Source organism: Schistocerca cancellata, unplaced genomic scaffold (assembly GCF_023864275.1).
Source record: "Schistocerca cancellata isolate TAMUIC-IGC-003103 unplaced genomic scaffold, iqSchCanc2.1 HiC_scaffold_880, whole genome shotgun sequence".
NCBI classification, from domain to species: Eukaryota; Metazoa; Arthropoda; class Insecta; order Orthoptera; family Acrididae; genus Schistocerca; species Schistocerca cancellata.
The window spans coordinates 12,501-17,500 of NW_026046890.1; the positions used below are offsets into that span (position 1 = coordinate 12,501).

Genomic DNA, 5,000 nt, shown 5'->3' on the forward strand with positions numbered 1-5,000 from the left:
AGCACGAAGGATGTCACGCGACTAGTTAGCAGGCTAGAGTCTCGTTCGTTATCGGAATTAACCAGACAAATCGCTCCACCAACTAAGAACGGCCATGCACCACCACCCACCGAATCAAGAAAGAGCTATCAATCTGTCAATCCTTCCGGTGTCCGGGCCTGGTGAGGTTTCCCGTGTTGAGTCAAATTAAGCCGCAGGCTCCACTCCTGGTGGTGCCCTTCCGTCAATTCCTTTAAGTTTCAGCTTTGCAACCATACTTCCCCCGGAACCCAAAAGCTTTGGTTTCCCGGAGGCTGCCCGCCGAGTCATCGGAGGAACTGCGGCGGATCGCTGGCTGGCATCGTTTATGGTTAGAACTAGGGCGGTATCTGATCGCCTTCGAACCTCTAACTTTCGTTCTTGATTAATGAAAACATACTTGGCAAATGCTTTCGCTTCTGTTCGTCTTGCGACGATCCAAGAATTTCACCTCTAACGTCGCAATACGAATGCCCCCGCCTGTCCCTATTAATCATTACCTCGGGTTCCGAAAACCAACAAAATAGAACCGAGGTCCTATTCCATTATTCCATGCACACAGTATTCAGGCGGGCTTGCCTGCTTTAAGCACTCTAATTTGTTCAAAGTAAACGTGCCGGCCCACCCAGACACTCAATAAAGAGCACCTTGGTAGGATTTCAACGGGGTCCGCCTCGGGACGCACGAACACGCACGAGGCGGTCGCACGCCTTCGGCTCGCCCCACCGGCAGGACGTCCCACGATACATGCCAGTTAAACACCGACGGGCGGTGAACCAACAGCGTGGGACACAAATCCAACTACGAGCTTTTTAACCGCAACAACTTTAATATACGCTATTGGAGCTGGAATTACCGCGGCTGCTGGCACCAGACTTGCCCTCCAATAGATACTCGTTAAAGGATTTAAAGTGTACTCATTCCGATTACGGGGCCTCGGATGAGTCCCGTATCGTTATTTTTCGTCACTACCTCCCCGTGCCGGGAGTGGGTAATTTGCGCGCCTGCTGCCTTCCTTGGATGTGGTAGCCGTTTCTCAGGCTCCCTCTCCGGAATCGAACCCTGATTCCCCGTTACCCGTTACAACCATGGTAGGCGCAGAACCTACCATCGACAGTTGATAAGGCAGACATTTGAAAGATGCGTCGCCGGTACGAGGACCGTGCGATCAGCCCAAAGTTATTCAGAGTCACCAAGGCAAACGGACCGGACGAGCCGACCGATTGGTTTTGATCTAATAAAAGCGTCCCTTCCATCTCTGGTCGGGACTCTGTTTGCATGTATTAGCTCTAGAATTACCACAGTTATCCAAGTAACGTGGGTACGATCTAAGGAACCATAACTGATTTAATGAGCCATTCGCGGTTTCACCTTAATGCGGCTTGTACTGAGACATGCATGGCTTAATCTTTGAGACAAGCATATGACTACTGGCAGGATCAACCAGGGAGCTGCGTCAACTAGAGCTGAGCAGCCGGCCGCCCGGGAGTGTGTCCCGGGGGCCCGCGCGAACACGCAAGCGTCCGCTCAATTATTCTGCAAACAGGAGGAGGCTGGGCTCCCCTGCACAATACACCTCGAAACCCTCTCAGGTCCCGGCGGCGCGCAGCGCCGTCCTAAGTACTTGGTCGGGTTCGAGAGAGGCGCAATCGCCCGGAGTTAGGCGAGTAGACGCTTTAGGTGCGACCACCCGTGCTCCCAACTGAGCTTGCCGCTGCCGACAGAGGCCCGGGAGCGTGCTGTCGTGGCATTGCCGGCGGGAGACAACACGCGCCACCTACGGTGACCGGCAGCTCCAACGCCAGCGCCACAGAAGGGCAAAGGCCCCACGTGGGTGCCGAAGCGAACTCTCCCAGCACAGCGCACGTGCCAACACGTCCGCACAACTGCGATACAAACCACCAGCGAGAACCGCTGGGGCGACCGAGCAGCAGACGGCGTCGCGGCGCCGAGTGCCGGGCGGCGGCGCATCCTCAACGCACACAGTCCTCAATCGGACCAGCACACTGCAGATGTCCACCGCGCTTCGCACCGGGTCCGCGAGGACCCACTTTGGCTGCACGGCGCCGCGCGCAGGGTGCCCCGGCGCGCAGCTGCGCCGCCTGCCGCGTCCGTCGGCCGGCGCGCCTGCCACTGGGCGCCCCCACCAGCCGGCTGTAGCGCGTGCGCCCACGCACCGCGCGGCCAGCACGCCGGGCGGCCCCCCCTCACCGGCCGGGGACAGTCCCACCCACCCACAGCCGCGTATCGCTTCACACCCAGATTCACATTCACGTTCGTTGGTATGGTGGGGACCGCTTCGTAGCTGTACCGATCGTTGCCCTCACAGATGTACCTCCAGCAAGATCAACCGCACCACAACGGGTTACCAGTTGTTCATTTGCGTAACGTCACCAGTAAACGTACACGTCCATCCCCGTTTGCAAAGTCAACTATTATTGCATGCCTGCCTGTCAGGTGTCAAGACACACTACATTCGCTCACATCCACGCAACAAAATGTGCCCGACTAGAGGGCACGTGGAAGGTGCCCCCGTACATATGCGATCTCCATTGCGCGACCAACTGTCAACCGGCCTCTGTAGCATGTCGCAGATGTGGAACGCGGGGCACCGTGCTATCACATTGTGTGAGAAGAGACTACTACGTCTGCATACACGCGCCACTACATGAACAGACGGCTCATGCTGATCGCCATCCACTGCGTCCATTACTCCCACACGTCTCTATGGCGTACCACACTGCAATGCAGCTGTTATGGGGAGATGACACATAGCTGTGTACACAACATTCTGAGCCGGTTGCGGTTGGACAACAATACATTAATGTAACGTGTCATATGCCAATTACAGAGCAGGGTAAGGCACAACGTGGGTTAGGTTAAGGCACAACGTGGGTTAGGTTAAGGCACAACGTGGGTTAGGTTAAGGCACAACGTGGGTTAGGTTAAGGCACAACGTGGGTTAGGTTAAGCCACAACGTGGGTTAGGTTAAGCCACAACGTGGGTTAGGTTAAGGCACAACGTGGGTTAGGTTAAGGCACAACGTGGGTTAGGTTAAGGCACAACGTGGGTTAGGTTAAGGCACAACGTGGGTTAGGTTAAGGCACAACGTGGGTTAGGTTAAGCCACAACGTGGGTTAGGTTAAGCCACAACGTGGGTTAGGTTAAGCCACAACGTGGGTTAGGTTAAGCCACAACGTGGGTTAGGTTAAGCCACAACGTGGGTTAGGTTAAGCCACAACGTGGGTTAGGTTAAGCCACAACGTGGGTTAGGTTAAGCCACAACGTGGGTTAGGTTAAGCCACAACGTGGGTTAGGTTAAGCCACAACGTGGGTTAGGTTAAGCCACAACGTGGGTTAGGTTAAGCCACAACGTGGGTTAGGTTAAGCCACAACGTGGGTTAGGTTAAGCCACAACGTGGGTTAGGTTAAGCCACAACGTGGGTTAGGTTAAGCCACAACGTGGGTTAGGTTAAGCCACAACGTGGGTTAGGTTAAGCCACAACGTGGGTTAGGTTAAGCCACAACGTGGGTTAGGTTAAGCCACAACGTGGGTTAGGTTAAGCCACAACGTGGGTTAGGTTAAGGCACAACGTGGGTTAGGTTAAGGCACAACGTGGGTTAGGTTAAGGCACAACGTGGGTTAGGTTAAGGCACAACATGGGGGTAGATTGCGGTACAAATTGCGTTACATTGCGGTGCAAATTGCGTTACATTGTGGTGCAAATTGCGTTACATTGCGGTGCAAATTGCGTTACATTGCGGTGCAAATTGCGTTACATTGCGGTGCAAATTGAGTTACATTGCGGTGCAAATTGAGGTAGGTTAAGGTGCAACACAGGTTAGGTTAAGGTGACATAGGTTAGGTTAAGGTGACATAGGTTAGGTTAAGGTGACATAGGTTAGGTTAAGGTGACATAGGTTAGGTTAAGGTGACATAGGTTAGGTTAAGGTGACATAGGTTAGGTTAAGGTGACATAGGTTAGGTTAAGGTGACATAGGTTAGGTTAAGGTGACATAGGTTAGGTTAAGGTGACATAGGTTAGGTTAAGGTGACATAGGTTAGGTTAAGGTACAAACTGGGTTGTGTTATGGTACACATTGCGTTGTAGTACAGTACACGTTAGGTTTGGGTACGGTACACAATGTGGTATGGGATGGCGTGTTGTGGGGGGGGGGGGGGGTGAGGTTCGTTGATATCGACCGTAGGACGTGGATGCCCGAGGCAGCGTCAGTGTGTCAAAGGAGTTATGTCACGTCGGGATGCGCTTTCCGCCAGTGAGAGGGGGGGGCGAGCCGTGTCTGTGGTTGCGGCAGACCTGTGTGTTTCATTCCTGCCAGTGTGTTTGTGCTGTAAGACGAGGCAGTGTGGTGATGTTGGGTGCACCCCTGTGTAGGACATGTGTGGGTGTTGGTGGCTTATCTGAGCAATTGTGGTTGTCGGACGAGTGGGATATTCTGTTTTATGATTGGACCTCCTGGCCTGGTTATCATAGTCTGGTTGGTGTACTGTGGCGGATAGGATGCACCGGACGTTGGTCCATGCCGGTGCTTAATTATTGTATCTGTGTTTGTTACAGGCAGAGAGTAGTGTGTGATAGAGTGTGTGGGTGATAGAGTGTGCGGGTGACGTGTGGTTCGTTTTGTTTGCACAGACGTTCAGCATGTATAGGGGCATTTGCGTATTTGATCTATCTATGTGGGCCTGCATAGTTTACTGAGCAGTGCTGCGAGGTGACTGAACTACGAGCGACGTACTCATTTACAGCGGAATGGTTGCCTTCTACCAAAGATGGAGTATCGACTCTACGACAGCGTTGGCACCGCAGGAAGCGGTGTCGTACAATGGCCCCCACACCGTCATCGTTGTGCGGGGTAGGGACCGTATATATTCTGCGAGGAGCCCTGTTTGCCACAGGGCGTGGGGTCTCGCGTCCTGCGGTTCAGTGCCCCCAGGGAAGCGCGCGGAGGTGGTGCTGCT

General features: G+C 53.9%; 1 non-coding gene across 1 annotated transcript in view; it reads right to left on the reverse strand.

Moving 5' to 3' along the window:
• LOC126148106 (small subunit ribosomal RNA) overlaps positions 1 to 1,468 on the reverse strand; it is a 1,909-nt gene extending 441 nt beyond the window's left edge. The window contains exon 1 of the ribosomal RNA XR_007530418.1: positions 1 to 1,468. This exon is cut by the window's left edge and continues 441 nt beyond it. This is a non-coding gene — a ribosomal RNA (small subunit ribosomal RNA).
• Positions 1,469 to 5,000: the final 3,532 nt, after the last annotated feature.